Source organism: Bos indicus x Bos taurus, chromosome 2, assembly GCF_003369695.1.
Source record: "Bos indicus x Bos taurus breed Angus x Brahman F1 hybrid chromosome 2, Bos_hybrid_MaternalHap_v2.0, whole genome shotgun sequence".
Classification (NCBI taxonomy): Eukaryota; Metazoa; Chordata; class Mammalia; order Artiodactyla; family Bovidae; genus Bos; species Bos indicus x Bos taurus.
In genome coordinates, this window is record NC_040077.1 from 25,614,482 (window position 1) to 25,626,905 (window position 12,424).

At 40.5% G+C, this 12,424-nt stretch overlaps 1 protein-coding gene across 1 annotated transcript in view; it reads right to left on the reverse strand.

The window, feature by feature from the left end:
• The window catches only part of LOC113880971 (myosin-IIIb-like), a 225,596-nt gene that overhangs the window by 3,797 nt on the left and 209,375 nt on the right, over window positions 1–12,424 (reverse strand). The window lies entirely within an intron of this gene.

Consider the following 12,424-nt stretch of genomic DNA (forward strand, 5'->3'; position numbering starts at 1 on the left):
GCAGAACTTTTCTGTCAACTATCTGAGGTATTGGGAAAATGAAGTGTAAAATTGCTCATCACATAAATGCATTTAGCAGAAACCCTGTCCTATTTTAACAGGCAAGTTAGAGCTTTGCTAATATCAGGAGAAATACGCCACACACACACACACACACACACACACACACGGACTGCTAAGTGTAAACAAGGGCAGCTATCAGGGACTTTGCCTTCATCTTTCCTATCTGAGTCAGCAGTCAACAGTGACAGAAGGCAAGTTGGTTTGCCCATGCTGGTGAAGTAGAGGCTGGTGGTCAGCCTTTGTAGAGTAGAGAATGCCCTCTTGGTGAGATAGTTAAGGCAATGAAGGCAATCTGGGGCAGTTTGTACCACGTCCTACAGTGAGAGTTCAAAGACATCTGGAGAACACACATTGCTGGGTAGATGAGAAACAAACCTTTTGGTGGGATACATTTTGGAGGCAAAGTGGCTTCAGCTAGTATTTTCTGAAATGCTTTGAACAATGCCACTGATCCATGCAGTCCCTGGAGGTAGTGTAAAGGAGAAGGGGAAAGGATGATTGCTTGATTTCACAGAGCAGCCTCTCTGTCTTAGTCCTGATTTCAGAACCCTGGACCAAGGGTGCACTGGAGATTAAGAAGCCACGTGTACAACGAAGTCATGACTTATTTCTCTTCCAAGCAGGTGCTTTCTGTGAAACCTGCTATCCTTTTGTACTATATCTGAATCAGAATTCAGCAGTTCTAACTTCTTGCCAACACACACACAGACACAAACACACACACACACACACACACACACACACAGCTGCCATAAAATACTGCTCATGAGTGTCATGGTCTAGAGAAGAGATATCACTTTCCTCAACCAAGGATATGTATACCATAAACTAATTATGAGAATGATTTGCACTTGGAATCACAGTTTGATTTTATTAGAGATTCTTACTCTACAAGGAAATTCTAGGGGAATTTTCTAAGTGAAGAATGACTCAGCAAAGACCATTATGAAGAGCAAATTATCAGTTTCCTAAATATGAAGTTTTGCATTTTTTTTTAACTGGAACACATCTATGTTTGAACATGACTATTAGAACCACACAGGGCTTTAGGAACTGTCTGTTCTAAATACCCATTTTTTCACAAAAGGAAACCGAGGCCCATAAATGCGGAATGACTCACTCCAGTTTAAGTGGCAGAGTAGAGACCCAACCCTAGATCTCCTACCTCCTATTCTAGCAGTTAAAAAACTATATCATGTTGTCTTAATACAAAATTCTTTTAAAAAGTCAAAGGTCTGCATAAAAGTAAGCTCCATGAAAAAATATTAATTAGCACAGCAGAATGATGGTGCTTGCAGAGGATTCCAGTAGCCTGGACAGACATCCCCATCCACTTCTTCAGGAGCTGTGCAGAGAACAGGACTCCAGCCTCTTGTACTAGCAGCAACCTCAGACTATAAGGAATCCAGAACTGAAATGGGTACTTTCTGATAGTTCCAACACACCTACCTCCATATGCTTTGCAAAGTCCATATTTTGTAATATGGTAGAACCTGAGGTTGTGAGGCTTTTACATTATACCTTCAGATTTATAGATTAATGAACACAAGTGTTTAGAGTTAAGGTTGCTTGTTTTAAGCATGTACTGAAGATCTGACATCTATTCTCTTTTAGACTTTCTACTATTACAGAAATTCCAACCCTAGCACCTCAAAAGACTGATCTTAAATAGTTTTGAGATTCAGCTGAAGTTCAGCCCAGTTCAGTTGTTCTTTATGTAAAGATTACAATTGATCAGAAGCCTTTATTTATATTCTCCACTAGAAATGCTTAATACAAGATGTGGTTCTCAATTTTTGCTCCTGATGAACTTGCTGTACCATGGGTGGGTGTTCTTTTCCCGATCCTTATAAAGAATCAGTTATTGCATTGAATTTTCTCTTTTTAAAATTTCCCATAAATTAAAACAAAATATTAATATCTGATACCATACTAGAATCTAGCATAAGTTGATGTCTGATTTAGCATCAAATTTTAATTTTTATTATTTTAACTTTAATACCTCCATATTTTATGATGTTTTTCAAAACACTGGAACAGGTATTTTGCTATTGGAACAAAATTGAGTATTAGTGATATATGGTCAATCACAAGCAGCCAACTAAATTGAGAAACAAATTCAATTACTGCTGTTACAACAACTGGACAGCAGTGTGCAAAAATATCACTTAAATACAGAGCTTACAAATCATATTCTATATGTGAGGTAGTTTGCTTGATAACGTGGGGAAGACAAAGAGAAATAAGACAAGGTCCTTGCCTTCAGTCTAGTAGAGGACACCGTGCCTTAAGAGGTTAGTGACCTGCCTAAGGCCATAGCTATTGCTGCTGATCTCAAATTAGTTCTTTTTAAATTCTATATCTTTTACTTTTCTCAATACAGTTCTTGATTCTCACAGGCCACAATAAATTCCAGATGTTATATAGTTAAACATTTTAAATAGCCCCATGAAAACTGTGGAAGGAAATGAAATAGACTACCTATCTTAACTGTGGAAGAAGATAATAGGGACAAGGATGGGTTCAATTATATTAAAGTAAAATATTCTATATGATGAACATTAACAAAACCTTAAGATGAAAGAAAGCGCAACAGAAAGATTAAAAACAAATTAAAATATAGAGACACGATATTATACATAATGTGGAAAGGCTGAGGAAGGACAAAGATGGTGGTGGTGGTTTAGGCACTCAGTCATGTCTGACGCTTGTGACCCCATAGACTGTAGTCCGCCAGGCTCCTTTGTCCATGGAATTCTCCAGGCAAGAATACTGGAGTGGGTTGCCATTTCTTTCTCCAGGGTATCTTCCTGACCCAGGAGTTGAACCTGGGTTCCTGCATTGCAGGCAGATTCTGTACCAACTGAGCTAACATATATTTATATATGTTGAAATACAATTATGAAATGAGATACTGAAAAAATATTCAGCCACCTTGACAAAGAGCTTCAGTTAAAACAATTACTACTGACTTTCTATTAGAATAAATTGAAAGGTCAAAAGACAATGTGGCAGTGGCCCTGGATACACAGATGAGTCTATAGGCTTCCCCTCTCCTGAAGTGACTTGACAATAGATAACAAAAGCTAAGCAACTTGTTTCAAGGACCATGTTCCAACAAAGTAAACTGAAAGAGAACAAAAAGACCACTTGTATGAAGATGGATGTAACACTTTCTTCAACAGAAAAAAGCTAGAATCATAATAAATATTTAATAATTGGGGAGAAATTACCGCTGAGATATAAATATGACGTCATGTCATGAAAGCACCAATGAGGATAAAAATGGCTATGATACTGATACATGAAAATTCAAAATTAAGAAAAAGACACAAAACACAAAATAGCATATGGTACACTGATTAAATCTATGTATGTATGCACTTTGAGAAGTTTGTCAAGATTTTTTTCCTTAAAAATTAAAAAAAAAAATAATGGGGCATGTAGAACAAAAATTATTGTTTCTTTCAGTATATAAAGAAATTACAAGTGAGAAAGACTAAGTCTGTAAGTGGCAGAGTGGATGCACGAATCCCTGTCTTTTAGCCTTTGAGCCAATCAATTTGCCCATAAGAGATACAAAGCAACAGGATTATCTGGCAATTTCCTAGTTCATTTGACTAGTTTATGTAGATAAACTGGGCAATTTGAGTTTGAAGACATACATTAGAATAGGAGTTATTTACTTTGGAGACAATGAAGTTCATATTCTGTAAGTAGCCAACTTCTGCCTCACATAAATACTTGTAAGCCAAGCCAAACTTCAGTTTGTAATACTTTGGTTTTGTTTGTGTGTACATGCTCAGTCATGTCCTGTGCTTTGTGGCCCCATGGACTTTAGCCAGCCCGGCTACTCTGTATAGAATTTTCCAGGCAAGAATACGGGAGTGGGTTGCCATGCCCTCCTCCAGGGGACACCTCCCTGACCCAGAGATTGAACCCGTGTCTCTTGCAGCTCCTACACTGGCATGTGGGTTCTTTACCACTAGCACCACCCGGGAAGCCCGTACTCTGGGTGCCACCTATCTACTGTGCTTTTTAAAAGTATATTATATCATGAATACCGGTTTGCATTTAACATAGGTCTCTTTCCTTTTCAAGAATCTCTGTACATTTTTTCCCCCTGCACCTTTTCGATTTCATTTTTGAGATCTTGAACACACCCTTCTCTTCTGAGTTGTCACAGAACTCTATAATAAACTGGATATAAATCTGTCAGAAAATGCAAGAAATATGGAGGGAGTTTCAATAGCACCAGGAAATGCTAAGTCATGTCTGATTTAGGGAATACTCCTTATTGTACGTGAACCATGGACTTCCAGATGTTCAAGCTGGTTTTAGAAAGGGCAGAGGAACCAGAGATCAAATTGCCAACATCCTTTGGATCATTGAAAAAGCAAGAGAGTTCCAGAAAAACATCTACTTCTGCGTTATTGACTATGCCAAAGCCTTTGACTGTGTGAATCACCACAAACTGGAAAATTCTGAAAGAGATGGGAACACCAGACCACCTGACCTGACTCTTGAGAAATGTGTATGCAGGTCAAGAAGCAACAGTTAGAACTGGACATGGAACAACAGATTGGTTCCAAATAGGGAAAGAAGTACATCAAGGCTGTATATTGTCACCTTGCTTATTTAACTTATATGCAGAGTACATCATGAGAAATGCTGGGCTGGATGAAGCACAAGCTGGAATCAAGATTGCCGGGAGAAATATCAATAACCTCAGATATGCAGATGACACCACCCTTATGGCAGAAAGTGAAGAGGAACTGAAAAGCCTCTTGATGAAAGTGAAAGAGGAGAGTGAAAAAGTTGGCTTCAAACTCAACATTCAGAAAACTAAGATCATGGCATCTGGTCCCATCTCTTCATGGCAAACAGATGGGGAAACAGTGGCAAACTATTTTTTGGGTCTCCAAAATCACGGCAGATGTTGACTGCAGCCATGAAACTAAAAGATGCTTGCTCCTTGGAGGAAAAGTTATGACCAACCTAGACAGCATATTAAAAAGCAGAGACATTACTTTGCCGACAAAGGTCCATCTAGTCAAAGCTATGGTTTTCCAGTAGTCATGTATGGATGCAGAGAAGGTAGCAACCCACTCCAGTACTCTTGCCTGGAAAATCCCATGGATGGAGGAACCTGTTAGGCTGAAGTCCATGGGGTCGTGAAGAGTCGGACATGACTGAGCAACTTCACTTTCACTTTTCACTTTCATGCACTGGAGAAGGAAATGGCAACCTACTCCAGTGTTCTTGCCTGGAGAATCCCAGGGACAGCAGAGCCTGGTGGGCTGCAGTCTACGGGTCACACAGAGTTGGACATGACTGAATCAATTTGGCAGCAGCAGCAGCAGCATATATAGATGTGAGAGTTGGACTATAAAGAAAGCTGAGTGCAGAAGAATTGATGCTTTTGAACTGTGGTGCTGGAGAAGACTCTTGAGAGTCCCTTGGACTGCAAGATCTAACCAGTCCATCCTAAGGGAAATCAGTCCTGACTATTCACTGGAAGGACTGATGTTGAAGCTGAAACTCCAATACTTTGGCCACCTGATGCAAAGAACTGACTCATTTGAAAAGACCCTGATGCTGGGAAAGATCGAAGGCAGGAGGGGAAGGGGGCAACTGGGGATGAGATGGTTGAATGGCATCACCGACTCAATGGACATGAGTTTGAGTAAACTCCAGGAGTTGGTGATGGAGAGGGAGGCCTGGAGTCCATGGGGTCATAGTCCATGCTGCAGTTCATGGGGTCACAAAGAGTTGGACACGACTGAGTGGCTGAACTGAACTGAACTCCTTATTCCTTAATTCCAAGTCATTACATGGCATGACTGCACAATTGTTCAAGCCTGTGGTGAGAAACAAATGGCTGAATTCAGTTGATGGCTTTGTTCTGTAACTTTAAATGACTTGCTTGGGAATTTAATATTTCAATTTTCTTTACTGAACATGCAGGTATATTCTAACTAGAGTGGCTAGATCAAATACAGGGTACCTGCTTACATTTGAATTTCAGATAAGCAACTGATACCTTTTGAGTGTAAGTACAGTTCAGTCACTCAGTCGTGTCCGACTCTGTGCGACCCCATAGACGGCAGCCCACCAGGCTCCTCCGTCCCTGGGATTCTCCAGGCAAGAACACTGGAGTGGGTTACCATTTCCTTCTCCAGTGCATGAAAGTGAAAAGTGAAAGTGAAGTCGCTCAGTCGTAAACTCTTAGCGACCCCGTGGACTGCAGCCTACCAGGCTCCTCCGTCCATGGGATTTTCCAGGCAAGAGTACTGGAGTGGGGTGCCATTGTGAGTGTAAGTATATCCTGTGCAATATTCAGGACATATACTAAAAAGTGATTGATTATTTATCTGAAATTCAAATCTAGCCAGGTGTCCTATTTTCTCCTCTAAATCTGGCAACCCTAATTCAAACACAATTTTAAGTCACAAATGAGGCTTTTTGTTTTTCTCCTAGCATCTCAGAGATAAACAAGGACTTCCTCTGTTCTATTTGACTTGCTGAGCTAGAGCTGTTTTGGCTACAAATGCTCTTCCCAAACATTGACCCTAAGACTGTCTCCCTTTTTATCACCTAATCTGGATGTCCCAGTTCTGGTAAATTTCCTAGCATGGTTACAGCAAGGGAAAGACAACCACAGGGATGGCAGGATGGGTCATGCAGCCTGAATATTCTCTGGCTTGGTGGGACAGTACGGATTCCAAGTCTTGAGGAGTGGGCAGGCAGGGAGCAGAGTTCCAGGGAAAGCCAGACTTTTGCACCCTCCTTGAGGGCCTCAGCAGACATGGATACTTTCAGAGCAGTAGGACTGCTGGTTTGATTGCCATTTTGTGGATGAGGCATTTCCAGGCTTGCTTGCCAAGTAAAACATCCTCTTGAAGCAAACAGAATTTGGATTTACAGATGGCAAATCCTATATGAGGTTATGAGATACATTCTATTTAGGGTCATTTTCTTCACACTAAAGCAGATGTTCAGCTTTTAAAAGTACCAGTGTCCATATATAATGCAGAGAGCCCAGCTTGGTGTTCTGTGGTGACCTAGAGGGGTGGGATGGAAGGAGGGGAGGGAGGCTCAAGAGGAAGGGGATATATGTATAATGATGGCTGATTTGAGTTGTTGTACAGCAGAAACAAACACAACATTGTAAAGCGATTTTCCTCCAATTAAAAAATAAATTAAAAAATTACCAATGCCCAGATCAGGACCTACTACACATTCATGGACTATAGCCCACCAGGCTCCTCTGTCCATGAATTCTCCAGGCAAGAATACTGGAGTGGGTTGCCATGCCCTCCTCCAAGGGATGTTCACAACCCAGGCATCAAACCTGGGTCTCCTGCGTTGCAGGCAGATTGTTCACTGAGCCACCAGTCAAGCCCCATATCTGTATATAGATACGTATAGATACAGGTAGATAGACAGACAGACAGACAGACAGACAGATAGATGGTGCTGGTGGTAGTTTAGTCACTAAGTTGAGTTTGACTCTTGGGACCCCATGGACTGTAGCCTACCAGGCTCCTCTGTCCATGAGATTTCCCAGGTGAAAATACTGAAGTGAAGTGAAGTGAAGTCGCTCAGTTGTGTCAGACTCTTTGTGAACCCATGGACTGTAGCCTCCCAGGCTCCTCTGTCCATGGGATTTTCCAGGCAAGAATACTGGAGTGGGTTGCCATTTCCCTCTCCAGGAGCTCTTCCCAACCTGGGGATTGAACCCAGGTCTCCAGTTTTGTAGGCAGATGCTTTACTGTCTGAGCCAATACTGAAGTGGGTTGCCATTTTCTTCTCTAGGGGAAATCTTCCTGACCCAGGGATAGAACCTGTCTCTCCTGCATTGCAGATGGATTCTTTGCTGCTGAGTCACCAGGGAAGACCAGATGGATAGATAGACAGATTTAATTTCCTTAGATGGTTCTAATGTGCAGCATGGTTGACAGCCATGGTACTAGACCAATAGGAACCACATTGGCATAACGTGTTCAATGATTTGTACTACTTTAAAAACACAGTCTGTGGGGACTTCTCTGGTGGTGATTCAGTGGTTAAGATTCCTCACTCCCACTGCAGGGGGCATGGGTTCGATCCCTGCTTGGGGAACTAGGATTTCTCGTGCTGCTCGGGCACAGCCAAAAAAAAAAAAAAAGAATGCAGTCTATAGAGAATTGTATAATTATGAAGTCTGTGGAATTAGGGTTGCCAGACTTAGGAAAAGAAAAAAAAATATTTGTCTAGATTTGAATTTCAGGTAACCAACCAGTGTGTTGTAAACCACTGGCTCCTGATATGCTGTTGGACATGGGCTATGTCAGAGAAGCTCAGAGTCTTATAAGGAGTTGTTGTTCAGTTGCTCAGTCATGTCTGACTCTTTGCAACCCCATAGACTGCAGCATGCCAGGCTTCCCTGTCCTTCACCATCTCCTGGAGCTTGCTCAAACTCATCACTGAGTCGCTGATGCCATACAACCATCTCGTCCTCTGTCACTCCCTTCTCCTCCGGCCTTCAATCTTTCCCAGCATCAAGGTCTCTTCCAATGAGTTGGCTCTTCACATCAGGTGGCCAGAGTATTGGAGTTTCAGCTTCAGCATCAGTCCTTCCAATGAATATTCAGGACTGATTTCCTTTAGGATTGACAGGTTGGATCTCCGTGCAGCCCAAGGGACTCTCAAGAGTCTTCTCCACGTGGGAGAAGGCGAGGGTGGAATGATTTGAGAGAACAGCATTGAAATATGTATATTATCATATGTGAAATAGATCATCGGTCCAAGTTCGATGCATGAGACAGGGTGCTCAGGGCCGGTGCACTAGGATGACCCTGAGGGATGGGATGGGGAGGGAGGTGGGAGGGGGTTTCAGGATGGGGGACATGTACACCATGGCTGATTCATGTCAATGTATGGCAAAAACCACTACAATATTGTAAAGTAATTAGCCTCCAATTAAAATAAATACATGAATAAATAAATAAAAAAGAGAGTCTTCTCCAACACCACAGGTCAAAAGCTTCAATTCTTTGGGACTCAGCCTTCTTTATGGTCCAACTCTCACATCCATACATACTGAATACAGTAAGTATGTATGTACAGTAAGTATCCAGTATGTATGTACTGGCTACATACGTACTGGATACTTCTTTATGGGTCAACTCTCATATCCATACATACTGGATAGGGAGTCAAAGGGGAGAAATCATGCCTTGGAAGTTCAAATGTTCCATTTTAAGTCATGATATGGAGGATGATAATCTCTGTGGTTCAGCTCCCTGCTCTTATGTCTAGGGGTTCTGAAGGTCAGGGAGCTTGGGCCCCTCTGCTGGCCTCTGCTCAGAACCTGGGCTTGGACTCAGGTCTTTTGATTCGAACCCCATGGCCTAGGTCATGGCCTGTATTTTGATGCTTGTTCTTTAACTGAGACATTCTGACAAGTTTTCAGCTTACTACATCTAACTTCAGGGAAGACTAAGGAATTCAGTAGGTTTTTGTAAAACACACACACACACAACCAGAAAGAGAGATTTTCTCCTGGGGTGCATGTAATTCAGATCTTCCTTTCTAAGATGAAAGGAAAGCTACAAATTTTCCCAGTTGCCATGTTATGTCATGAACAATCTTCTTCAAAATTGCAAAATTGCTACAAAGAAAACACCCCTGAGTTACATTAGTGCCTGTGGAAGATGGTGCAGTTTTAAATTGTCTGTGTGGAATTTTCTCCTTATTAGTTAGGGAAGTGGTAATAACTTCTCCTGAAACTATTTCATAGCTCAGGGCTTGGCATACACTCACCAAATAATGAATGAATGGTGACTATTCATTATTCTTGTTAAGGCCTGTTCCATTTCTGTGGTCCACTCTTTGTTTCTGTCAATTGGGATATTGCCAAGGACTTTCTTATCCTAGGATACCTCTAGGGAACCTTAGTCTGCCAACAAGGAAGATGAAAATGGCCTTTAACAAACAAGATTCATGTGTAATTTTTTCTTAAAATCATTTCAATATTTTTTCTAGGAATATATATTCACTTTTTAAAAAAAAATTAGTCATTCATATACTTTGTTACTACTTTTCCTCATACTTAACAGTAAAGTCATAAATATTTTTCCATTATTTAGCCTAATTTAAAAATAGTATCATACTTTGAGTTACATTTTTAAAGTAATGAATGAACATGATGTTCAAAGAAGTTAAGCAATGAAAACAAAACAAAACAACAAAAAACCCTGATCCCATTGCCATAATAGCAGTAAATGTTGGAACATATTTCTTATCTGTCTTCCAGATTTATCTAAATGGCATCAATTCTAAAGTTGCATGCTATTTCTTTTTATGAATGAACTATAATTAACTTATACAATTTCTTGTTTTGGGCACAGAAGTTGCTTGCAATGTTTTTCAATAATAAGCAATGCTGCGGGGAACATACTCATAGTTTGAGCTTTGACAATTCACATTATTTTCTTAGGATAAGTCCCTAGAAGTGGAATTATTGGCCACAGATTATATATATTTTTAAAATTTACAAATTTTATTTCCAATTGCCTTCTAGGAAGTACGTAGCAAAATACACTTCTGTCACCTGTACCTGAGATGACTTGTTTCTGAAGGCTTTCAGTATCATGGACCAGCATCTTGAAGAAAAAGCCTGACAATTCAATAGGTGAAAAAAATGGCGTATCATTTGTTTTGATCTGCATTTCATTAACTACTTGAGAGGGTGAATGCCTGCCCTTTCCTGCTGTCCATGGTTATCAGTCACCTGTGTTTCAGGATTCCTCTTGAGCTGGTAGCAGCAACAAAGTTCAAAGGTCCTGGCTGGACCTTTGAGGAACCAGTTGGACTTTGGAACCATGGACCCTGAGAAACCAGTTGCCTGTCTGGTGTAATCAAATGGTAGATGAAAGTTCCCATTGGCTAACAGGTGCGGAGATGCCTATTTTTAAAATTGCCATGTTGCAGGAAAGTATTTTTCAAACTTCCGTCATTGAGCTGCCACATAAACTTTTTTTTTTGCTATATTCAAGACACCTGTACTGTTCTTCAATATTTTAAAAATCAACTTAATTTCTTTTTTTAACTTAAATACACTTCTTTTAAAATGAAGCTTTACTCACTATTGTAAGTGGAAACTCACTATTGTAAGTGTTATTTGCCATAAATAGAAGAAAATCACAAAGTAAATTCAGTGAGAATAAAACAACATTATTACACCTGAGCTAGATTCTATTTCCCACAGAATGTTCTGGGCTTCTTAAAGTTTTGTTAAAAAGACAGGTGAGAAGAATTTAAGACATACTAATACCACTAAGACTTTCTCCTTAATCTGAAGAACTTAAAGTGAGAATTGTAAAAGGAATAACTTTCTTTTACACAATTCAATGTTATTTAAGGTCATAGCCACACACCATCTAAAATCAACGTGCAAACTATCAGAGATCTACATCCCACGCTTTAAGAAACATGAATGTTGCAGAAGAAAAAAGGCAGGGGAGTCAGAAAAACCTAAGTACGAATCCCAGCTCTAGGACTTGTTACAGGTCTGAACTTGCTGATGATGATCATGCAGGTAAGGCTGCAGTGAGGATGGCATATAACACGGAAAGAGAAAGCATGGCAGCGGAGGCGGAGCGGGTACGCTTAAGGGGCTGCCATAATTTTTGGTACATGAAAGTGGTTCTCTGCCTTGTTTATACATTAGTATCACCTAAAGACCTTTTGAAAAGCACTAATGCCTCAGCCTCACCCCTGGAAATCCTAATTCAGTTGGTTAGGATTAGGTCTCTGGAATTGTTACTATTTTAAAAATGCCCCTCCCCCTTTCAGATGATTTTAATTTGTAGCCAGGATTGGAAAAGACCAGAGATTTAACTCTTTCCTAAGAGCTTAGGTTGATTTTGTGGACTTGTTAGCTGCCATCTTGAAAGTCAGCCCAGGATGAGAGGTTTTGCAAGGATAGAAGAAATTCTGGGAAGGGGAAGCATCTCCAATAGGGCCCTCAACGTGACCAAGCATTTTCTTTGCCCTGGAAGCTGCATCCAATGGCTTGAGCCCAAAGCAGACATTGATTTCCCTGGACACTGGGAAAATCACTTCTCTTATTCCAAAAGAAAAGTTTTGCTGATCATGGAAACATTATATCTGGTTTCCAGAAGTACAATGCTGCTCAGTACTCTTCTGGAAGTTTCTATATGAATGTGTGACAAAGCTGAAAAGCCATTTGAACCTACTAAGACTTCCTTTAAAGCAAAACAAATGCAAGGCAAAAATCTCTGAGGTGTTAGGAGGCTTGAAACTGGTCAAAAATGTTTAAAAGGTACAAGCTTAGAATCAATTATACAGATTC